This window comes from Macrobrachium nipponense, chromosome 21 (genome assembly GCF_015104395.2).
Source record: "Macrobrachium nipponense isolate FS-2020 chromosome 21, ASM1510439v2, whole genome shotgun sequence".
Classification (NCBI taxonomy): domain Eukaryota; kingdom Metazoa; phylum Arthropoda; class Malacostraca; order Decapoda; family Palaemonidae; genus Macrobrachium; species Macrobrachium nipponense.
In genome coordinates this window covers 24,363,318-24,389,199 of record NC_087212.1, presented here as the reverse complement: position 1 = coordinate 24,389,199, position 25,882 = coordinate 24,363,318, and the positions used below count along the sequence as shown (strand labels likewise).

General features: G+C 38.4%; 1 protein-coding gene and 1 long non-coding RNA gene across 2 annotated transcripts in view; one reads left to right on the top strand and one right to left on the bottom strand.

Moving 5' to 3' along the window:
- LOC135197850 (proton-coupled zinc antiporter SLC30A9, mitochondrial-like) overlaps positions 1 to 9,827 on the top strand; it is a gene marked incomplete in the record, with an annotated part of 249,988 nt that extends 240,161 nt beyond the window's left edge. The window contains 1 exon segment of the mRNA XM_064225031.1: positions 735 to 9,827.
- An 11,054-nt stretch (positions 9,828 to 20,881) lies between these two features.
- LOC135197849 (uncharacterized) lies at positions 20,882 to 24,637 on the bottom strand. Its single transcript, XR_010310669.1, has 3 exons — positions 23,130 to 24,637; positions 21,750 to 21,910; positions 20,882 to 21,576 (listed from the first exon to the last, which is right to left on the bottom strand). It is a non-coding gene; the product is annotated as an uncharacterized LOC135197849 (long non-coding RNA).
- Between the last annotated feature and the right edge of the window lie 1,245 nt (positions 24,638 to 25,882).

Genomic DNA, 25,882 nt, shown 5'->3' with positions numbered 1-25,882 from the left:
TGTTTTTTGCTTTAAAAACATAGATGCAAAGGCATAGTATTCACTTGGGGACTGGAAAGGATTAGTTTCTTGGAGAAATATTGCATGTGAGCTTTAATTTTACCAGTATTAGTTTAAATCCATTTGAGTCAGAGCATGAACATGTAACAGTATGAAAGAGCGAATGTCATTGTGTATAATATTCTTGCTGAATGTTATCTTTTCTCAAATACGTATAGGCAAGTTATATGAAAGTCATGTAATACTGTACAGTGCTTACAGGTGTCATCAATTTGGTTTTTATGTGAGCAGTTGTAAACATTTGTTAGCCTACATTCTAACTGTGATTTAGGGTACGTATTAGCATATAATATATTACTTTGATGAAAGTTAACATAGTTTTTAAGAGAAAGAACTGGTTCAGTAGTGGTTAGAATATGAATTAGCTATCTAGTCCACAACATCTGAGGCCAGAAATAGATCAATAACAGCTTTCTGATGTTTATGAAAGTAGATCTCCAGGTTTTAAAATAGGAAGTACAGTAACTGTGAAAGTCTCATAGTTTAGAGTAAGTAGCTATGGTGATAATCGTTATTGTTTGTCGTATACAGGCTTAGTCTTATTGGTTCTTTATTTCTTTTGCTGAAAGTGTAATTATCATGTAGAATGAAAGTGGGAATAGCAGTATAGACATGACAAAAGTCTGGTTTAAGCAGCAATTTTTAAAATTTGTCGTATTTTTGTGTATTTTCAGAAGATGCATTACAATACTGTGCTGCAAGGTAGCAAATACACTACAGTGCCCCCCCATTTTTATATGGGAATAGGTTCCAGAACCAACCACTGAAATACAAAATCTGCAGAAATGCAAGAATCCCCTCTGAAAATGCATATAACTGACAAATACCTTGTACCCTTAAACTGAAATGCTTATAACTGCCTATTTTAACATCTCACTGCTTAATTTGATAGTTCAAACCAATATATACCTTAAATTATCATACTAAAACAATTTAGTATCATTTCAATGCATCCTAAACCATCATCCCAAAACACATAAAGTAACCTCACATTACAGTACAGGCGGTCCCCGGGTTACGACGGGGGTTCCGTTCTTGAGACGCGTCGTAAGCCGAAAATCGTCGTAAGCCGGAATATCGTCAAAAATCCTAAGAAAACTTTACTTTTAATGCTTTGGGTGCATTGAAAACTATGTAAACTGCATTCTTATAGCATTTTTCATCAAAAAAACCTTCAAATATTGATTATTTTGCATTTTTGGTGTCATATTTCATCTCCCAGATGAGCGTTGTAGGCGTCGTAACCCTGGAACATGCGTCGTAACCCTGGAACATGCGTCATAACCCTGGAAATAACTTCTATTGAAAAGCATTGTAACCTCGGAACGTCGTAAGCCAACACCGTCGTAACCCGGCGACTGCCTTACTCTCCTAATACGGTTACTCATAAATAGGATATATACACCCCTAAAACACTTATACCTGCCTATTTTAACAGTTCATCGCTAAACTTGACTGGTCAAACAAAAATGTACCTCAAACTATCATCCCAGAACACCCAAATATCATTTTAAAGTGTATGTTGCAAAATTAAGTACCAACCTACAACTGTTAAGTATCTCCTATCATTCAGACACAGTTTCTTTGGCGTATGTCATCATTTTGAGCATACAATAATGCACTGGGCATACATTTTATTTATATTACACATTAATGATTTCCTGCGTTGTAAGATGGTTTTTATTTATTGTACAGGTACATATTTTAGGATAGTACTATTGCATAGACCAAATCCAAAATATGTGGGTAATGTAGATCGATGGGACATGATCTCCAAGGAGAATGCTATGTTTGCATGTCATTTTAGTATTTTTGTGTTTATGTACAAATACATTCATGATAAAAAAAATTATTTATACTACGGTAAGTTGTTGGTTTATGTCGTTTTGTGGTTTGTTCTCACCATCTCCCATAAATTTATTAAAAAATTCTTGTGCTGTCATTCTTATAGCACAAGATTTTGTGTGATGTATATAATCTTTTCTCTCTCTCTCTCTCTCTCTCTCTCTCTCTCTCTCTCTCTCTCTCTCTCTCTCTCTCTCTCTCTCTCTCTCTCTCTCTCTCTCTCTCTCTCTCTCTCTCTCTCTTGTACATCAGTGATGAAAATGAAATGAAAATACAGTACGTAGTTAGTGATTAGTAGTTAATATTGCTCTTTGAAAAAATTCATGAATTAGTGGAATTTCCCCCACAGACAAGTGAATAATGTGTTCCACAAAAATCCACAACAAAATGAAATGTGGAAATGTGAAATGCATAAAAACGTGGGCCACTGGACTCATATATGGTTTTCTGAGTAATTTTACTGAAAAATAAAAAGAAAATTGCTATTTATATTACATTGTACTGGAGACCGTTTTTCATGGTCAATAGTTAACTTCAAAATACTACAGGCAGTCCCCGGTTATCGGTGGGGGTACCGTACTCGGCAGGATGCTGATAAGCGAAAACCATCATTAACTGAAACTCAGCAATTTATGGCACTCTGTTAGGTATATTGTGGAACCATAACTCTAATATCGCCACCTTATGGTGCCGATAACTGAAATTCGGCCCGTATGGCTCCATAAATTGCCGATTATATGGCGTTAGACAGGTGCCATAAAACTGGATCACCATTAACTGAGACCACCGATAACTAGGGACTACCTGTATATGAAGTTAACTATTGATTGTAAAAACCATGAAAAATGGTCTCCAGTACTAAATTGTAAAATAAATAACAATTTGCATTTTATTTCTTAGTAAAATTACTGAGAACACCTATACTATATGAGTATGTAAACTGTAGTGTGTTTATTTCATAGCTCAGTACTATTGTAATGCATCTTCTGAAAATACACTAGTGAATTATGACACCTACTTAGCTGTCATTTCTTATCAAAGAGTGGTGATCTAAACAGACTATTCAAAATGTCATTTAAAATCTGTGTAATCAGATCACCTAGCATAGGGAAGTTGTTTAAACAGGATATCTTCCAACAATAGCCAAAATCAAAATAACTATGGTTGGAGCAAAGAATATACTACAGCGGCCTGATGAAAATCTTGAAAGGCTGCTAACTTCTAGACAAATGAGCAAAAGTAATTTTCAGTATAGGTAGAACATAAAATTTCAGAAGCAAGATCCGCTGGTATGGTTGATAGCATTGCGGCATGCTGCTCTGATGTTGCGAGTTCACACCTCCCCCAGGGCCATGAAGAATAACTGGCTCTGTATTATGATCAGTTACTACTGCAGTGTGGGGTCTGTGGTGGGAGGTTGATATCAACATTTATTGGAAGCTTGAATTTTAAGTCAATGGCCCCATGGGCTTCTTCCATTTAAATAGGTTTCATCTAATATAATAATAATAATTATAATAATAATAATAATATTAATAATAATAATGATAATAATAACAACAAGAATACTGTCATCTTCTGTAGATATAAGAAGGCTTTAAAGTTGGCAAGTTACTTCCAGCTTTGGATACTGTGTTTTACAGTACTGAATGAAAAAATATTTTCGAAGTTGAAATATATTTTTAGTTTATCCAGTAATTGATTTTTAAGGAGTTGCAGTATATTAAATAAGATTTGATATACATACTCAATAAAGACAAACCCTTGGGCCAGCCCATTTCCAAGGTAAGAATTTTAACTTGGTTTTTGGGTCAAACTACCTATTCACTATTAATAATAAGTGAAAGGTGGATTAAATATTATCCAGAACCATTAAATTCGGTAGTACTTGTGCACAGTGAATTATGGAGAGGGAGTATGTATAAGACCAGCTGAGAATGAAATAAATTATTTGATCAACCTTAACCATGCTGACTTGGAGAATTCCCCAGTGGTTACTACATCCACTGTGTCATAACTTGTATGGCACTCAGTTGATAATCCTAAAGGCTATTTCCAGCATCCAATTTTTTCTGAGTTATTTGGCTCTGCCTTCTAATTTTTATGTTTCACTTGTTTTGTCTTACCAAATATAACTTTTTCTTTTTGTGAATGGCATTTTGGTGAATTATTTATTCTGTATATTTTGTAAATCCGTTAGCTTTCTGGATATTTAGGTTGGTCACTTACTTCACCAAACCTCCTTAACACAAAACCAATAAGCTTTCATATTTTAATTTCTTGACCCTGGAGAGGAGAGACTCCCACACTGATTTAACTTGACCAGTTAAGGCTGCAGTGGCCACCTGCTGACGGTATGACCCCACAGTCCGCAGATTTTTCTGGGCATTCAATCTGTATGATGTTTAAGTCTTCTGTAAACCATTCTTTTACAATTTTGTTATTATGAATAGGAGAATTATCCATCACCAAATATACTATGCTGGCTCCAGATCAGGGATTAGTAGCTTCCTCACTGGCAGAATGAGGGCATCTTATTGTTCATTATGTATATTGTTCAACCTTTCAGTAATCTGATGAGTTCTGGACTATATTGTCTGCCATCCTCCCCCAAAAAGCTGCTGTAACTGCCTTTCCACACGGTTGAATATTGTTTGGCTTATACCCAGAAAGAATATTACAGACCTATTAAGTAAAGAATATAAAAAATATTCTAGAATATTTCAACATGGTAAATATTGATAATTATATGCCTCTTGTAATATTTGTTGTAATTTGTTTTAGATAGCATCAAAATATATGGAAAATGCATGAAGTAGAGTGTACACACAACCCAATTCAAGACGTTGACATCGATGACTGAGCTACTTACTGTTGGACCTACGAACATTTTTTCTTAGTCTCTCAATTTGATAGCATTATCAAGATATAACATCTTTGAGGGAGAAATTTGGGTTATCTCTTTTGGATTGTTATTTTTTTATTGTGGATAATTACTACATATACAAAATTTTTGCATAAGTTTTCATTTGTCCCAAAAACAAATGACAAATCTTGAAATAATGCTGTTAAATGTGCAATACATTGTTTCCATGTGCAGGTATTAAGTTTTCAAGAAGTAACTTGTTTAATGAGATACAATTCCTATCTGCATAAAGTGCAGTAAGAATCTATGGATGTATGCGTGCATGCATGAATTGATAAGAGAAAATTGTTTGTACCAACCTTAAAGTTTCTAGAGCAGTGACATGGTTAAACTTTGTAACAAGACTTAACTTCAAAAATATAAGTAATTTGATGAAAGTGAAAACAGTAATTTTGATCAAAATCTGTTGAAATGAATACCGAGCTTTCAAGAACCTGCACAGCTGTCGTTGAAAATGAAAGCAGGGCAGGTTCCCAGAATGCCATGGTACAAATTTTAATAAATTTTTTGTAGAAAAATTACTTGAATTTCTCTTTAAAGTATTCCAATAATAATATTTGCTAGTTACCACACTGACAGATATATGTTTTGTTTATTTTGGTTTTATTATTATTTTTCTTTCATAAATCGAGTAACTGCACCTATTTTAGGGGGACTGCTAGGAGTTCAACAGGTTGATTTAGTCTTTGATAACAGTAGCTGTCCCATTATGTGTATTGGGATGAAATTTTATTGTCATTATTTGCTAATAGATATTACTCAAGATTTCATGGGTTGTGTAGTCAGTGGCCTGGCAATAGACCTTAATTGCATTATCATATTAGATCTATTACTTTGTAACCTTGCATTTTTTAGCATACATGTCATAATAATCCCCACTAAGAACTACTTTGGGGCCTCTATTATTGTGTACAAAGTTAATCTAACAGAACAAAAACTTACCAGAGCGTGGTGTATTTTTCATCCTTCATGTTTCAAATGGAACAGCATTTCCTTTATTTGGGGGGTATTCTTATAGTTATTTGCCAGACACTTTCTTTGTTGTTTAAGATTATAAGTATGTGCATTGGCAAAACTGAGAGGGTACGTTTCTGATCATTATTGAAATTGTTAAGATCGCCAGTCTTAAACAGACCCGCCATAATACACATCTTAGGAGGGGAGAAATTGTGGTGGAAATAACTGACCTGAAAAGCAATCACAAGAAAATTGGCCTGCGTCTTGTTGCTCAAATCCTTGTTAAGTGTAACAAAAATATGTAAACTTCTATATAATATATGCACTGCATTTCCACCCAAACTCAACTAATGTAATTTAGTATTGTATTTATTTTTTACTCAGACTCAGCCTCACACTTTTCATACGTCCATTGTTTTTGTCTAACATTTTAAATGCCTGTAATCAGAATTTCTCTATTTTCTAAGCCTGTGCATTGCCAAAGGCCAAGAGTGAAGTAAAACTTCTGACAGCATCATGAGGTTTTGCCAGTTTTTGCTAGTTTCCACTTATGGTAATTAGAATTTGGCTTGTAGTTTCTATAATTCTGAGGCTTCAATAGTATTGCTGTGTGTCCTTTATGGGTCTGAAAAACATTGTATTCAGTTATTCTTAATCTTATATAATGTGATATTGTAAACAAACAGTATTAGGTGTATTTTCTTCCTTACAAAATAAAATGTGAAGAATAATGAATTTGATGTACTATATGTAAAAGATGTTATAGATATCCATTGTTTGATAATGTACGTACATTATCAAACAATTACTTACTACTTGGTGTTAAACTCAAGGAGGCCAGCAGGTAATTGAACAGTGAAACTGAAAAAAATTTTAACTTTGGATTTTTTCTGTAGGTAGGTATGGCATCTGGTTATGTGAATGTAAATTACTGTATCAGAATTATTAAGTTTTATAGCTGCGGGATATTTCCCGTGGATAAGCATCCCCACATACTGCAGTGTATAATTCATATTTGATAAATCAATACATTTTTTGTTACAATAAACTACAATAAAATTACTGTTAGAACTGACTAATGTCACCTTTTCCCATTGACACTAAATAACAACAAAGATGACTTTAGTGGCCTTAAAACCTTGCTCTAAGTAAATTTGTGATGACTCAACCCACTAGCAGGCTGCTCCAATTTTAGAAATATTCATTTCAAAATCTAACTTGAATAATTTCAAACTGCCATTTATTCATCATTTTTCAATCAGTTTTGTCAAAATTTCTCTCAATAGGGTTAGAGAATTTTTGTGTGTAAAAGGGAACAGATTTTTCTTGGTGACTGTAACAATGAAAATATTCAGAAAATAATAAGAAATGTCTGTTTTGCCAAACAGTAATATTTATATAAAGCTTTTTTGAAATGTTTTTTAAGGTTCATTCGTATTAGGCCTTTGTTATTGATTTTATAGGTGTACAGTAGAACTATTATGTTGTATAGGAGTAGACGTTTGATATTTGTTGTAACTGAAAGGGATAAAAAAAAGTCACAAAATGGGTATCTTGAGCTAAAGTTGATGTATATAATGACGGCACCACCAACCTCACCTGCTCCAAAATCAACCCTGGCTTGAGACTTATGACATCTGGGTTAAGATGTCGCGGCAACAAGCTGACAGTTCGTAGCGTAATACTTCCTATGCCTTGTGAGGGGTGGAGGAAGCAACTTGGAAGAACCCCTTGACAGAAGAGATCTCTCCCAGTCTAACACATAGGTGTTCACCTTCTGCAAGACCGACTGGACATGCCCCGATAAAGGAAGCTGAAAACTTAAGATCTTGTGTAGCCCCCAGCAAGGCTTCCAAGCAAGTAGGAGTGGGAGAAAACTGAGCCAGAGTCCTACTCTCCAGATTGTTGAATCCACGAATGAGATCAACAACCTTGGTAAAGGAAGACAAAAACTCTTGTGTCTCCTTCCCCCTGCTCTGGCAATGAAGACCGATAACAAGAAGGAGATGCAGGCTTTTCCGACACACCTCCCTTGTACAAACCAACTGCACATCCAGCAGCCAAAGAACCTGAAGCACCAGCCAACGCAGACACCAAAGACCTGTCTGGACTGGAGCCACATGCCAACTCCTGTGACAAACCAAGAACAACACTAGGAACACTACTACGAACACTCACAATAGATGTCTCACTTGCGTGTCCATGTATGTGTCCGTGCGACAGAGAAGCATCTTGAACTCTTGACGCAGAACAAGAATTCCTTGGAGTCAAACCACGAACAGCATCATCGGGAGGGGAAGGCGAACACCCTGGCTGCACCACTTCCACATTTACAACTTCCAATCTTTTCACAGGCACCTTAAGATCCTTGTGACGACAAGTAGGCACTGGAACAGAAGCAGCAGACAAATTACCAAGGTGCGCACATACGTGTGAGGCCGCAACATGCTCATGTCCGGAAGAAGAGGACGACATAGCAACAGCAGATTGCACAGGGAAAGGAGACGACACACTAATACTCTCAGGAACATGGATGTGCCGCTCTTCACCCTTTGACGAAGAAATAGCAAAGTCCTTAACCCTCCAATGCTTGATATGCCGATGCAGTGGAGATGGAGGCGATAGAGGGGAGGAAGACTGCACTCCTTCCTTACACACCCTCTTGGCAAGAGAGGGGGAGGCAACTCAACATGTTTGCTCACAGCCTTCTCAGTAGAGGAGGCATCCAACCTGTCCTCCAAAACAGAGTTCAATCTATTAAGAACCGCCTGACATAAAGCCTCAGATGGATCTGCAAGAGAGGACGCAGACGACACGGATGTAAGAGGATACGTACATCCTGGATGGCAACGATGATGTCACAGGAGCAAATGATGATGACACAGAGTAGTGAGGCAGAGCAGCAGCCCCAACTGACGACACCGATGTAGCAGGGATTGACGTCACCGATGGAAGTGACATCACCGATGGAAATGACATCACCGTTGGAACTGGGAGTGACATAACCAACGGCACTGAGAGAGACGTCACGGCCTTCCCCTGACCCGAGCTAGTGGCAGGCCTCACTAGTGGCGCGATAAGATGATGCTCAGGCAGTGCACTACAAAATGGCTCACCGCGAGCACCAACATAGAGAAAGCCAGGGGGGGAAGGGGGTTACAGCTAGGGAGGCCTAAGGGGGGAAGGCGAACATCCATGAAATATGTCAGCAAACCCTCCAAGGACGGTGAACCCCGTAGACCAAGTGACGCCCAGAGCGCTGCCATTTTGGATGATTCCAATCCTGAAAGAGAAGAAACCAATGAAATAGTCTTCTCCCTCCCGGGAAGCAATTTAACTCCCGAAGAAGAGGGGGCGACATTACACATTAAATCAGCCTGAGGGCCTCCTGATACTTCCAACTACGAATCGATGGAAGAAAAGGAAGGACACAGGCACACAAACTCTACCATCATGGGGTGTGACTGATGAAGAAGATGAAGCATCTGGGTGAGGCGATGAAAACCCTTCCCATGAAGGAAGAGTCAAAACTCTACCATGCTCCCTTTTACTATGAAATAACTTCCACTGCAATTTAGGCCATGCATGACATTCCAGGCAGGGATTCTTTATAGTACGAAAATCAACATGACACCTACTGCATGTGGAATGGAGGTCCGTAGTTGAAGAAACCAGGAAACAAGAACATGGGAAACCTGGAATCCCCGGGCACATATGTTGGTGAGGCCAAGAAGACGCAGAGGAAGCCATAATAACACAAGCACACATAGACAAGCAAAAGAGCGAAAACAGGGATGGTGGAGAGTAAGCAACCGCGTCGCTCACCCAGGCAGTCAAGAAAAATACTAAACATGATAGCGTAGGTGCGCGGTCTTTGACCAGTTTTCACATGATATACGCATACGTTGCCAGATCTCACAGATTCCTTGCTTTTCAATCTCCAATTGTTTAACCAGATCCACCTAGGCACTAGAAAATTATCCTTTGTTAAGACTGAAGGTTTGTAGCTATGAAAAATACAAATTGTCTTAGAAAATTTGTCATATTTTGTATGCCCTGATTTTTGTACAATTCAGTTTTTATCGACTCTTTCCAACAAAATTTTGACTCAGATTTCGTACATTTCCTCTAAATTCATACATCTGGAATGCTCCTTCCAGGGCCCACCGCATGACTAGGCTCATACCTAGCACCGAAACCAAGCATCCCATGTTCTCTCGTGAACCATTCTGGTTTTGTGTTCATTGTTTTTTGTGCTTTTTTATTTAAGTGCAATTGATGGATAAGCCATCATGGGCCCATAGAAAGTTCCAGGTGCCAGCCCTTTTGTAAAAAAGATAAGAAACACTATAGAATTTAAGGAAGAGCTAGTAGCAAAGTGTTGGAGGCAATAATTTGTGAAAAGGCAAGAATGTTGCATGCCGATCTCAGTAAGAAAATGTCTGAATTTAAAGCCAGCAGAGGCTGGTTTGAAAATTCAAAAAGCAAACTGGCATACATAATGTGCCTTCTTCAATGATTAAGTACATGTTTGGAAATGGAGTGATGTAAAAAAATTTTGGAGAATTATCATCCCAACAAAGATGTAATCTGTCTCAAACATGTTTAATGACAATGCCTTGTTTCTATTTAGGCTGATTTTAAAGGGACGTCAGAAACAAATGTCTCGGGACCATTTTGTTGTGTGACAGGGGTCCAATGACTCTCAAGCTGGTCCTAGTGCCAATAAAAATAAAGAGGGGAAGTAACCCCAGATAGTGCCAGTACAAAACAAAGAGATGTAACCTTGGAGAGTGCTGGTAAAAACTGAAGAGGAGAAGTAACCCCAGACAGGGGGATTCCCCTTCTGAACAATAACCTTTCCTCATCCCTCTCCCCTCCTCTCCATCTTCCATACGCTAACAAGAGTCTTCCATAAGGATAAGAGTGATTGTAAATGTTTATTTATCCATTTCATTACTCATTTATATTTATTTCTCATTGTTTTCTCTATGTAAAACTGTGTTTATTCTCTATAAAGTGTATTTGTTCCTACACGTTATACAAACCATTGGTCCTTTACATAAGGATTAACTTTCAGCGAAGGCTAGAATCCGGTCGTAAGATAATAACAACAAGGTAGTTAGGCAGTAACTGCTTGTCTGATGGTCGGGAGTCCCACCCGACTGGATGTAAACATTCCACTTTGCTTTCGGTCAGAGTCATGTTCTGATGTCTCTCTGCCCCCTACTGTTGTGAGAAATTGTGAGATCTTTCTTTTTTGTATTGTTTGTCTTGTTTATGAAATTTGGGTTTGCTTTATTATGTTGCATCAAAATTTATATGTGCCTTTCGCCCTCCATTTGCACATGAAATGGGAGGCGGGAATTGTGGAATTTCTGTTTGAAATTTAACTTCAAGCCTTACTTCTTCTGCGCTAAGTACTGAAAGTGTGAGTGTGATAAGTTAATAGTTTCTTTTGGGGTAATTGCCTCCTCCCGCTTCTTCGCTTGATTCGTCACGCTTAGAGGAGGAGGGGCAGATGTGATTACCCAATATTTACGTGGAAACGAGAGTTATTCCTACACATTATGTAAACCCTTGAACCTATAATTTGGGTAATAATAACATATGTAGAGGAACTCAGGTGTATGGAGTTAGGGAAAATACAATTTCCTTTTTGAAAATTGTTTTTTCCCTTACTAATACGTCTTTTGCTCCCTCAGGTGTGTTTGACCTCGCCGTTGGGAACATGCAGGTGTGGTGGATTTGGGCTTACCTGGCACTCCTTCCTCCAGGGGCCCATGAACCATGTTTCGGCAGCCCCTGTGACACATGGGAAAGAGGAGGACGACAATGACCATGTCAGTGCCTGTGTATGTGGCACCACCATATTTGGTGTACACCCAGCATGTGACATCTATGACTCCCGCTGCTTTGGTGTCATCAGTGCCACATACTTTGGAGGTGGAAATTTCTGCCTCCTCCTCCAGGCTATGTCGTCCTCGCTCCCCCAGCTGGTGGTGAATACCTTAAGGTAACACCCTCCACCTGAAGATGCCCTGGACAGTAGAGATATCTAACATGCTGATGAAGTTGATGAAGAAGAGGTTGAGGAAGCGAAAGAAATTATCGTCTCTCCCCTTCTCCCTTCGTCGTTGTCGTTGCCGCCTCCTTCACTTTGACTTCTGAGGCTCCCCTGCCAAATAAGAATAAGATGGTCTCCCCACCCTAAGAAGTCTCACTTTTTTTAGAGATATCTAAGGACCTGGTGAGACAGATGGGCCTTCCGTTGTTCCTCCTGTTCCCTCAGGAATGGAAACTGCCTCGCCGGCCCCAGGGGCGTGCAGGGCGGGGAAAGCAGAGATACTAGCTATTGTTGGTTCTTCTGCTCCTAGTTCTAGAGGCCTGCCTCTAGGACCAGGCCCATCTTGGGTGCTCGTTCGCAAGTTCTCCGTGTGTACACTCGCCCGCAGATGAGCGTGCAGCTAGAGTTGGTGATGCTGAGTTCACTGATTGTCCTTTCTCGAGCACAGTGTGAAAGGAAGGTGAGAGTTGCTCAGGTGACTCCCGCCTTGTCGATGATCTCTCATACAGCCATTGCTCGGCTACTGAAGGCCTGACTTCTTGCTACTACTGGTACTTCTGCTCCTGGTTCTGGAGGTTCGCCTCTGGTACCGGGACCATCTCGGGTGCTCGTTAGCGAGCTTCTCTGAGTGTGCGCTCGCCTGCAGGTGAGCGTACAGCTCGAGTCAGTGACGCTGAGTCCGCTCACTGTTACTTCTTGGGCACAGTGTAAAAGGACGGCAAAAGTGGCTCAGGTAACTTATGCCTTGCCAATGATCGCTCATATAGCAATTGCCCTGATCCCAGGGCTGACGTGACGGTACAATACACCGTCACGTCTCAAGCATGGTACGGAGGGAAGGTGAGAGTTGCTCAGGTGACTTCTGCCTTGCCGAAGTGACGGTCCAGCAGGACTGTACATGCACACGTAGGAGACCAGTAGGAGGTCCCCCCGGTCAGTCTTTTGGAGTAGTTTCGGCTTCTGAGATTTTGACGTGCCGTGAGGACGGTGCCTGCTCTTGTCATGTCATTAGACACTATTCTGCACCCAATCAATGGTCATGTAGCATGACCAGACGGTCCGGGTCTCGAGTAGTGATTTCCCAGATGGTAAGGAGCGTTGATACCATACTTGAGGGAGTGTTTTCCTGAGGGGAAAACACTTTCCTAGACCTGCAAACCGATCATCACCGCTGTTTGGTGACCACTCACAGCCTGCACTCACAGACCGATTGGAAGCATCAGATCTTTCTCAATTGGTCCTTCAACCTTTTCACCATCCAACGAGAGGAATGAGGTGACCAAGGGGAACCGTGGAGATTGCACTCCCCACGGTTTTTACGCTACCCTATCTACTATTTTTTCTTATAGGTATCATTACATCACTCGGTCACCTACCAAACTTTGTCTTCAATGTTTTTTTTAATATATATATATATATATATATATATATATATATATATATATATATACAGGCGGTCCCCGGGTTACGACGGTTCCGGCTTACGACGTTCCGAGGTTACGACGCTTTTTCTTAAATATTCAATGGAAAAATCCGTCCTGGGTTACGACGCTTGTTCCGAGGTTACGACGCTGACGCTTCCGACGCTCCGAGTTAACGACGCTTTTAAAAAACGCATACTATGATAAAAATCCTTTATAGTTTAGCACAGTATATTAATAAAAATAAGTTTCTGGTTAGATTACAACAAAAATTTTGAGATTATGATGATTTTCGACACTTTTTATGTTGTATTTTTCTATGTTTTTTAGTGACGCCTCATATGCGGAACTAGTTTCCGAGCGAATGAATACATACTAGTTTACATATAACAGTCCAAAAGCGCAAATAATGAAAAAATCATTGCTTGTTTCCAGTAATAATAACAAAACGAAGTTTCTGGTTAGATTACAACGCAAATTCCAAGTATCCAAAGAGAGACATTATCCAGTAATTTGATCAGAGAGAGAGAGAGAGAGAGAGAGAGAGAGAGAGAGAGAGAGAGAGAGAGGCGTCTTCCGACGCTCCGAGTTAAGGACAGAGAAGTGTTCGTTTCGTTAAACGGTTTGAGATTATGATGATTTTCGACACTTTTTATGTTGTATTTTTCTATGTTTTTTAGTGACGCCTCATATGCGGAACTAGTTTCCGAGCGAATGAATACATACTAGTTTACATATAACAGTCCAAAAGTGCAAATAATGAAAAAATCATTGCTTGTTTCCAGTAATAATAACAAAACGAAGTTTCTGGTTAGATTACAACGCAAATTCCAAGTATCCAAAGAGAGACATTATCCAGTAATTGATCAGAGAGAGAGAGAGAGAGAGAGAGAGAGAGAGAGAGAGAGAGAGAGAGAGAGAGAGAGAGAGAGAGGCGTCTTCCGACGCTCCGAGTTAAGGACAGAGAAGTGTTCGTTTCGTTAAACGGTTTGAGATTATGATGATTTTCGACACTTTTTATGTTGTATTTTTCTATGTTTTTTAGTGACGCCTCATATGCGGAACTAGTTTCCGAGCGAATGAATACATACTAGTTTACATATAACAGTCCAAAAGCGCAAATAATGAAAAAATCATTGCTTGTTTCCAGTAATAATAACAAAACGAAGTTTCTGGTTAGATTACAACGCAAATTCCAAGTATCCAAAGAGAGACATTATCCAGTAATTTGATCGAGAGAGAGAGAGAGAGAGAGAGAGAGAGAGAGGAGAGAGACGAGAGAGAGAGAGAGGGAGAGAGAGAGAGAGAGAGAGAGAGAGAGAGGCGTCTTCCGACGCTCCGAGTTAAGGACAGAGAAGTGTTCGTTTCGTTAAACGGCCTCTGACTCATGCCAGTAAATGTTTTGTTGATACTAATAATATAAGCCTATTTAAAGATACGTTTACTTTAATTAGTCTATATGATACGTAAATAGTAATCAACTGTTCTTGTAGCCCTCAATATTTGGCAAAATCGAAGTATCCAAAGAGTGACATTATCCAGTACGTAATTTGATCAGAGAGAGAGAGAGAGAGAGAGAGAGAGAGAGAGAGAGAGAGAGAGAGAGAGAGAGAGAGAGAGAGAGAGAGACACGCTTTGCAACAATGGTCTCGGGGGTTTTTATAGCTTCCTTCTGCTTGATGATCGTGGATATTGTAGAAGGATTTCGACCATACTCGTTTGCCAAATCGACGATACGAACGCCACGTTCATGTTTTGCTATAATTTCATGTTTTGCTTCCATCGAAATCATTTTCTTTGGGTTTTTTCTTATCACCTGCTTTGTCTTTAGCTTTGAGACCCATGGTTAATAATAAAATAGACAAAATAACACGAAAAATAGGCGCAAATACAACGAACTAAACAACGACGTGTTAATATGCAGCACCAACAAACAAACAGACTGAACGCCATTTATCGGTCGCCTATACAACTAACACTCATCGCAAAATCGTATCTCAAATATTTCGTTGTATATCAAAGCTTGTATTTTCGCAAATTTTCTGTTATATCTCAAAACATTCGTATATTAGGGCAATCGTATGTCAAGTTTCCAATGTAATTTGATCAGAGAGAGAGAGAGAGAGACGCTTTGGCAACAATGGTCTCGGGGATTGACGTAACGTTTATTTTCTGAACAGATAGGACAGAGAAGTGTTCGTTTCATTAAACGGCCTCTGACTCATGGCAGGAAATGTTTTGTTGATACTAATATATAAGCCTATTTAAAGATACATTTACTTTAATTAGTCTATATGATACGTAAATAGTAATCAGCTGTTCTCTTGTAGCCCTCAAGATTTTGCAAAATCACTCCAGGTTGTACATAAAACTTCAAGAATGTAGTGTCACCAGAGGATTACAATAGTTTTTACCTTCAAGAACCAGCATTCTTTTATGAAAATAACTCCAGGTTGTACATAAAACTACAGGAAACAACATGTAGTGTAACCAAAGGATTACAAGTAAGGTTTTTATAACTTTTTATTAGTTTAAGACATATTTCCAAGCGTCGTTCCGGCTTACGACGATTTTCGGCTTACGACGCGTCTCAAGAACGGAACCCCCGTCGTAACCCGGGGACTGCCTGTACAGTGGTACCTCGACATACGAAAGTCCCAGCTTACAAAAAATTCAAGTTACAAAAGCAAATACTAAGATTTTTTTGGCTCTACATACGAAAATAGTTCAGGTTATGAAAGGTTGTTGCTGTAAAGTCCCGAGTTTTGCCCGGACCACCGATAACAATTTTAAAACTTGCGTGCCGCCAACTGAGTAGACTCGCCACCATCCTCCTGCTCTCCCATTGGTTCCTGATGCTAGTCACTGCCATAAGATCCTGCTCTCCTATTGGTCAGCATCTCTCCCATCATGCTCTACGTAAAGGCGCCCTTCGCCCACTGCTTCGCACCAGCATTTGTGTACGAAAGCGAAATTTGTTCGTTCTATGCGATTTCATTTATTAACCCTTTAACGCCTAAGGGGTATAATAAAAATCGTCTCCCATGTACCGAGGTGGTCTCGGAGTGAGCGCCGAAGCGGAAAAAATATTTTTTCAAAAAATCACAGCGTGCTTAGTTTTCAAGATTAGGAGTTCATTTTTGGCTCCTTTTTTTGTCATTGCCTGAAGTTTAGTATGCAACCATCAGAAATGAAAAAAATATCATTATCATATATAAATAATGCGATATATGATAGCGCGAAAACAAAATTTCATAAATAATTGCATTCAAATCGAGCTAAGAGCAAAACGGTTAAAGCTAACGAGTTAATTTTTTTTTCGTTGTATTGTACACTAAATTGCAATCATTTTGGTATATAACACATTGTAAAACAATCAAAGCAACACAGAGAAAATATTATCACAAAATGATGCATGAATTCGTAACGTGCGGACGTAAAAAAATTGTTTTTTTTTTTCAAAAATTCACCATAAATCTAAATATTGTTCTAGAGACTTCCAATTTGTTTCAAAATAAAGATAAATGATTGAATATTACTATACTGTAAGAGTTTTAGCTTACAATTGCAGTTTTCGACCATTTCGGACGAGTTAAAGTTGACCGAAAGTCTAATTTTTTATATATATTTTTTTATATGCAAATATTTAAAAAATGAGAAAAGCTACAACCTTCAATTATTTTTTGTTGTATTCTACATAAAATTGCACACATTTTCATATATAAAACTATGAAACGCCTGATATGAAACGAAGCAAATATTATGATAATGCAATGTACACATTTCGGAGATTTGCGGCGGAGAATCCGCACGCGGAGGGAAGGAAAGTTTTTTTTTTAAATTCACCATAAATCTAAATATTGTGCTAGAGACTTTGAATTTGTTTCAAAATGAAGATAAATGACTGAATATTACTAGACTGTAAGAGTTTTACCTTACAATTGCGTTTTTCTACCATTTTGGTAGTGTCAAAGTTGACCGAACTTTTTTTTTTCTATTTATCGTGATTTATATGTAAATATTTCAAAAACGAGAAAAGCTACAACCTTCAATTATTTATTGTTGTATTTTACATTAAATTGCGCATATTTTCATATATAAAACTTTATGTAACGGCTAATTTAAAATGGTGTAAAAAGTAAGTATATCTTAGTTTTACCAGACCACTGAGCTGATTAACAGCTCTCCTAGGGCTGGCCCGAAGGATTAGATATTTTTACGTGACTAGGAATCAATTGATTACCTAGCAACGGGACCTACAGCTTATTGTGGAATCCGAACCACATTATATCGAGAAAGGTATTTCTATCACCAGAAATAAATTTCTCTGGTTCCGCGTTGGCCTAAAATGGTGTAAACATACGGCAAATCGCACGAATGATTTTTTCGGAAGAGTTACCGCGAGGACGTAAGGAAAATTTTTTTTTTTCATAAATTCACCATAAATCGAAATATTGTGCTATAGACTTCCAATTTGTTGCAAAATTAAGGTAAATGATTGAATATTACTAGAATAAAAGAGTTTTAGCTTACAATTGCGTTTTTTGACCATTTCGGTAGAGTCAAAGTTGACTGAAGGTTGAGATTTTGGCACTTATCGTTATTTATATTTAAGTATTTCAAAACTAATAAAAGTTACAACCATGGATTGTTTTTAGTTGTATTGTGCATGAAATTGCGCACATTTCCATATATAAAACTTTATGTAACGGCTACTTTAAAATGGTGCAAACATTACAACAATCGCACGTGAGATTTTTTCGGAAGAGTTACCGCGCGGACGTAAGGAAAAAGTTTTGTTCATAAATTCACCATAAATCGAAATATTGTGCTAGAGACTTCCAATATGTTGCAAAATGAAGGTAAATGATTGAATATTACTAGAATATAAAAGTTTTAGCTTACAATTGCGTTTTTTTACCATTTCAGTAGTCAAAGTTGACCGAAGGTTGAAATTTTGGCACATATTGTTATGTATATGAAAATATTTCAAAGCTGATAAAGCTACAATCATGAGTATTTTTTTTTTTTTGTATTCTACATGAAATTGCGCACATTTTCATATATAATACTTCATGTAACGGCTAATTAAAAATGGTGCAAAAATTATGTCAGTGACGAAATAATTTCCGAGATGTGTCACTGATACTTTTTAGTGTGATAAGAAAGAAATTCGCGCTTGCGCGCCTGCGTAACGATTTTAAACAGAACAAAACCTTGATCCGTGAACTCCCAGCATCCCCCAAGGTGCCTGATTCAAAAGTTTTAGGCTGGTAGGCCTATAAGTATCTTTCCGCGAATTTTAAAAAAAACTTTTGTATGTCGACGTAAATTACGTCCGGTCGGAACCCAAGAGACAAAAAATGTCGACGTAAAATATGTCCATTAGGCGTTTAAGGGTTAACGTAAATTCGTGTTAGTGATTTCATTGTACTACTTTATCGTGTTGTGTGAGAACTTTAGTACATATGTAGTTCGTTTCGCTTTTGCAAAAGACTGTTTGTCTCTTCTTACGACTGTCATTCGTAAGCATTCTGGTTCCTTCTTTTCTCCTCTCCTATGTGGTATCTTAGTAGAGTGGTTCTTCTTAGAATAAAGGAGATGATTCAAACGGATAAGTTGATAACAGTAGAACAACTTTATTTCTGAACTCCATAACAAGAGAGACAGTTCGGTCGTGAGACCGTTCCATTTTATCGCTAGAAATGAACTGAAGTAGGGTGATGTGGTCACGACCCGGACAGTAAAGTGAATAATATTCATAAAAAAAATTATTGAGCTACAGGAGAGATTTTGTGCTTAAAAGAAAGCTTAACTAATTCCCCATCTTATGTTATGAGTTTCATATCTGTAGATATCATAGTATTGGTTTTACAGCCGTTTTTAAAATCCAGAATTCTCTGTCCGGGTCGAGACCGTGTGTTCACGACCCGGACGGGGGTGTGGTCTCAACCCGGACGGATGTTTTGGTCCACACACTTACACCAATGTTTTATATTTTTTTTAACTAAGAACATCCAGAACATGACACTGAAAGGTGGAATAAAACAATTGGTAGCAAAATCTCAATGTAATCAAAAAATATATATGTATAAAAACTGTATAAAAACTAATGACTAAACTAATGCATATTAAAGTCCCTCAAGGGAGGGAGAACCTTGATCAGCTTTGCTTGTCGTTGGGTGGTCCCCGTGCTTACTGTGAGGACCCCCAACACCCTGCTGCGGTCGACACTGTCGACATCCCCGATGGCTGGGAAGTGGAAGGTGTCCTTCAGCAAGGGCGACTTTATCCTCAAGAAGTCCAACTGCAGCCGGCCGTCTTTCTCCAGGGAAATGACCTTGCCCACAAAGTGGACAAGGTCCTCAGACCTCTTCTTCTGGAAGACAAGCTGGACCAGGACAAAGTCACCCACCTGGGGGAAAAAAAAAAATGAAAAAAAAGAATTAATATGGAATGAATGAATAAGGAATTTGGCTTTAAAACCAAGCACTGGGGAATCAAAGGCCATTCAGCTAGGCTACTAAATTTGACAATTAAATAGAAATTTTCTTCTAGACTTGCTTATGCAATAGATGAACATAATCTAGGCTAGGATAGGCTACAAATTTTGAAATATTAAAAAAAAAGTCCCTCACCTCTGGCTCCTTCTGGACGAAAGGATAGGAGGCAGCATCATGCTCAAGCTCTTCTGCGAACTCATCTGAATATTCAGATGAGTCGTCACACAGTGCAGGATTGTCGGCAGCCTCCTCATCGCTGCTGCTCGCCTCAACTGCCTCAGACCTCCTCCTCTTTGCCTGTCGTGCCTCTGCTCTCTCTTCTTCTCCTCCAACCTCCGCTTCTTCTCCTCTCTGGCTGCTTTCTTCTCCTCCTTCTCCCGCAGCTGGCCAAGAGCCTCCTCATCCTCAGTCAGGATGCAGGCGCGGATCTTCTTGCGCCCTCTGGCAGGAGGGCGGGGAGGAGCCTTCGGGTAGGGCTGCACAGCTTCGGGAGTGACGTCAAGAATTGAAGGAGATGAAGGTGTTGGAGTTGGAGTCTGCCGAGGTTGGGGTGCTGCTTCAGGAGTGCTAGCCGCTGAAGCAGAGAAGGCTGGTGACATCCTACCTATTCCAGATGGTCCAGGCTGAGGTTGGTCAGGCTCCGATGAACATGGTGTCAAGGGTGCGGCAAGATTTGTGGCAAATCATCATCATCATCATCAGAGGGGCCTGCTCTGTGACTTCTGCCCCAAGAAACGCATCATCTGGAAAGATGTTGCGGTTGACGGGAAAGATGCCAGTAGCGCGAAACCCATTGGTGATGTTGGTGACATTACAAACCTTGTCCCAGGCCTTGCACGCCATCTCTGGCAACATATGTTCCGTAATGGGCACGTGAGGGTTTGAGAGCTTGAAATCGTCCTGAATTGATCGCAGGACAGACTTGAAGGGGCCAAAGACACTTACATCTAATGGCTGGAGTTTGGCTGTAGTATGAGGTGGCAGCGTGACAATTACGATGCCATGCTGTATCGCATACTCAACCGCACGAATGCTCATGTGACACTCGGCATTGTCCATTATCAGCAGTATCTTATTCTCCACTGAAGAATAAAACACCTTATGGAGATGCTCGAGTGTCTGCACGAAACGCTCATGGTCCATCCAACCGTTAGCCTGCAAGAGCACTGTGGTTCCAGGAGTAGTCCCTCTCTGAAAATCAGCATTCATCTTCTTTCGTGCGATGATAAACACTGGAGGGAAACCATGCCCTGCAGCATTAACAATCCCCACGAAAGTCATATGATTGCCTCTCTCCCGAGCAACCTGCGAAGCAACAGGACGACCTCTCTCGCAAACAACCTTACATGGCTTCATCACAGTGGACAAGCCACTCTCATCCAAGTTGAAGATCCTGGCTGGCATGAAACTGTGTCGCTCGACAGCTTCCACGTAAGCCTTGAAGAAGACTTCAACGTTTACGCGGTTGAAAGCTATCGCGCGCGAAAGTGACATGCCCTCCGGAGCCTTCAATGCAAGCTTTGGATGACGGAACATATACCCGTAATACCAGTCACGGGTGGCCATACCTTCCCTCCTCCAGACATCAGGAATAGCCGGGCTGCCAACAGCCTCTGCATACTTCAGGACCATCCTCCTGAAAGCTCTCGTCGGCAGGCCGTAGAACATGCGCGCAATCTTTATCGAGTATTCCTCGATGAAGAGTTCCTGCGCATCGGTGAAAACCTTCTTGACGTTCTGCTGCTTTGGCACGAACGTCCTCCCATCACTCTCCTTGAGGGACCGAGTGAAAGCATCCTGAAAAAAAAAAAAAATAAAACAAAGGTAAAGTGGGGAGCATAGGCCCTATAGGCTAAATGGAAAGTAAAGTTCTTACCCATAGGCCTGAAATAAAAGGTAAGTTCTTTGGCTAGCCTAGGCCTACCCATATAAATTAAAATTTAAGAGGGCTTAGATTTATTCAAGCTTACCCCAAGAGTCGAAGGTTTCACTCCAAAAAGGTTGCTAGCAGTGCGGATGCTACAGCCTGTCTCAACGCGGTGATTAAATGCCTTCTCCAAGTTGGTCCAATCCGTGGTTAGGATGTTCCTGGGCTGGTAGTTGCGAGGCATGGCTGCGAGGCACGAAGGATCTGAAAGAGATAAATGGCATTAGAGACATAATGAATTGGCTAGGTTAAATATTTCAATTTGGAAGACTAAACACTATTGGGGGGCACATATTAATTCTAAAAAAAATTAGTTTGCACAAAAAAAATAGCTCAAAACTGACTCTATCTTTGACTTTGGCAATCACCCATATTTAATTATTTTAAACCATCAATAATTTTATAAGAGTTAATATATAGTATTAATATTGGTTTAGGTTAAAATGAGAGTGATTGACAGAGTCATTTAAAAAAAAAAAAAATCCTTCTTATACCTCTGTGTTCTCGACCCGGACAAACCTGTCCGAGTCGAGAACACGGACCTTGCATTTTAAAAAAAATTAAAAAAAAATTCTTAAAAATTAAAAAATTGGCCTAGGTTAAATATTTCAATTTGGAAGACTAAACACTATTGGGGGGCACATATTAATTCTAAAAAAAATTAGTTTGCAAAAAAAAAAATAGCTCAAAACTGACTCTATCTTTGACTTTGGCAATCACCATATTTAATTATTTTAAACCATCAATAATTTTATAAGAGTTAATATATAGTATTAATATTGGTTTTAGGTTAAAATGAGAGTGATTGACAGAGTCATTTAAAAAAAAAAAAAAAAAAAAAAAAAATCCTTCTTATACCTCCGTGTTCTCGACTCGGACATCACGTGCACACTGTCCGAGTTGGGACCACGCACATCATTTTTTTAAAAATTCGTAAAAAATATAAACAATTGGCCTAGGTTAAATATTTCAATTTGGAGAAGTAAACACTAATGGGGGGCACATATTAATGCTAAAAATAATTCACTTTCATCAATAAAACACTTCGAAAAATCACTCGATATTTAGCCGTGGCAAACACCCATTTCCAGCTTTTCCATGGCTTTATCTCACATATGGTACAATTATAGTTGTAAGAACTATGCAATCATTCACTTTTTAATTGGTTTTTCCAGTACACTTAATTTGCATGAATTTTCAAAAACTGTCCGAGTCGAGAACACGGCATAATTTTTTTTCGCGGGTACCCGAAGCGAGTCCATTCTTGTTTAGGCACTCCGTATTATCACTGATTTTATGCCAATATGGCTATATTACATAACAAAACTTATTACAAGTTGATCACGCCTTATTCGTGGTCATGGCACAATATATCCTGATGCCGAAAATTAAGATCGCGACCTCTTAAAATCGAAATTCTTACCTTGTTTACAAGCGAAGCGTTGGCGGGTAGGTTTGCAAATGGCGTCTAGTTAGGACCGCCTTCCCTCATACGTCATAGCTCTGACGTCATCCTAGGCTCGATCGTTCATTGGTTAATCAAGACTGTCCGGGTCGAGACCTTGTCCGGGTCGTGACCACATCACCCTATTAGAGCATCACGTTGATAGCGAAACATTAGCTATCTCAGCGATTCACATAAAAAACATACGTAGTCCGCCGGCTCGGAAGTTACAAGTTTCCGGCGCAGGTTAACAGGTCAACCGCTTCCCATGGAAGGTGTTATGAATAGTTGACAAGATACAAAACGATGACATTTTCAAACAAACTTAAACCAGGCTATTGCAGGCATTGCATAGCGTGATCTAGATTTGTCTTGGTCACGTAGGACGCTCCTAATTCGCCAATGACCTCACAGGTCATGGATTCTATTTACAGATATATATAATAATCTGTTCAAATAATGTTATTTATTACATTAGGCTCGGTCAGCTACCATTCAAGCCTTGAATAACAAAAGTTACTTTAAGCATGGTTTCTTAGGAGTGTGCTCGTAACATATATTTAGATATAATCATAACAAGTGATTAAATGTATAAAAAAGTTGTTACATACCCTTTTTGGACATATTCATAAACAAAGATAAATGCATGGAAAATATATATCCATGTTTGATAATAATGATAATTGGGTACCAAAAAAATCAAAAAGGTAAAAATCAAAAGGTTAACATGTATACATGAAGATTATGGTAATAGGTAACCTGATTAAGAATAGCGGTTACTGGTAGATTATGGTAATAGGTAACCTGATTAAGAATAGCGGTTACTGTGTAAACACAAACATGATCATGGATAATTGTTAAAGAGTACTTGTCACTCCTTATAATAGATAAATATAATTGTACAATTGTATAATAGTATAAGTGTGCACAGATTAATACATAGGGCTGGTATATTTTATTAGGTGCCCAAGAAATACTTTTAGGAGTATATTAATATCTACAGTGGTCCCCCCGTATTCGCGGGGGATGCGTACCAGACCCCCCCGCGAATGTTTGGAACCCCCCCTCTAAAAATGCTCATAAACTCCTATCCTAAACATGTAAACACCAAAGTATCCCTAAAAAAAACCATCCTTCATCAAATATACATAAAATATCCTATTATGGTTCATATTAATCTTTGAAATATTATTAATACTGTTTTAAAGTAAATCTTACATTTTATGTTTATACATAAATACATACTATGTACGTACTGAATGACTTAGTTACGTATGTGAAAATAATTCAGTCCCCCCATAAGTATTCAGTCATGCACGTTTTCTTTCATACTGTTACTATTTGAGACATCCATTTTCTTTTTACAAGGGAGCACTTGCATTGAAATCACAAATACCAAATGTCTACTTAAAGTATTATCCTACATCAAATATACCATTGAATTGGTATTATTAATATCATTTTAAAGTAATCTTATACATTTTACCATTAGAAATATATAAACAGCCAATAGCACAGAGAGAGAGAGAGTAAGAGAGAGAGAGAGAGAGAGAGAGAGAGGGTGTCCTTATTTAAAAGAGTGAAATGGATAGATTATTGTACTTCTTTAAAATACTATCACATGTGAATTTTGAGATTAGTTATATTATTATTATGTGAAAATATTAATAAACATACACATGTACCATAGAAATTATCTCATATATATCAGCAAAAGAGAAAGAGATGGCAACACTGGATTTGACAGTTGGAACCCAGCCAACAAAGCTGGCTACGTAACAAGACACGGGGTTACATAATTCTTTTTTATTTATAAACTAAAATCTTGCTAATTCACTTAGTATTTTCTTTAATGAATTTATATTATTGCTGTTTACATTAACATTGATATTTGAAAATTAGTAAATCATCATCCAAAAAAAATACATCTCTTTAAGAGAGAGAGAGAGAGAGAGAGAGAGAGATATTATCATAGTACGTATTTGTAAAATACTTTCACATATGATTTTTGTAATTACAGTTATTATTATTATTATTATTATTATTATTATTTGAAAATATTAATAAACATATTACGCATATATGTACCATAAAAATCTCTCATCTCAGTAAAAGAGAGAGAGAGAGAGGGGTGGAAATTTCATGCCCACTTGATGACAGCAACAAATCAGCTCCTTCCCCCTCCGGTCACTTGATACGTATATCTGAGTTTTTTTTTTAGAAAGAATCTGACTGGGATTTCCTTCATTCTTCCATAATTTTTTAAATTTATAAGCTAAAATCTTACTAATTCACTGTGGTATTTTCTTTAATGAATTGATATTATTGCTGATAAATATAAATTAATAATTTATTTGAAAATAGTAAATCATTTATTTATCATACAAAAAAAAACATACATCTTTGTAGTAGAGAGAGAGAGAATTATTATTTTTATTATGTGATATTTAAATTTATTAAACTTACTAAAATCTACAGTATTAATCAAATTATATTGAAAATTATAAATTATTTTTGTATCATAAAAATGTATTAATCATGAAAATAATCATCAAAATACACCAATTAGTGATTATTTTCGTTGGAAAATTCCGTGAATGGGCGAGTCCGTTCGCGAATAATTTCTAGATAGGTTCCAAAGAAAAATCCGCGAATGTGTGAGTCCGCGAATCCGGAGAACGCGAATACGGGGGGTCCACTGTATATATATTGGGCTACAATATTTTATTAGG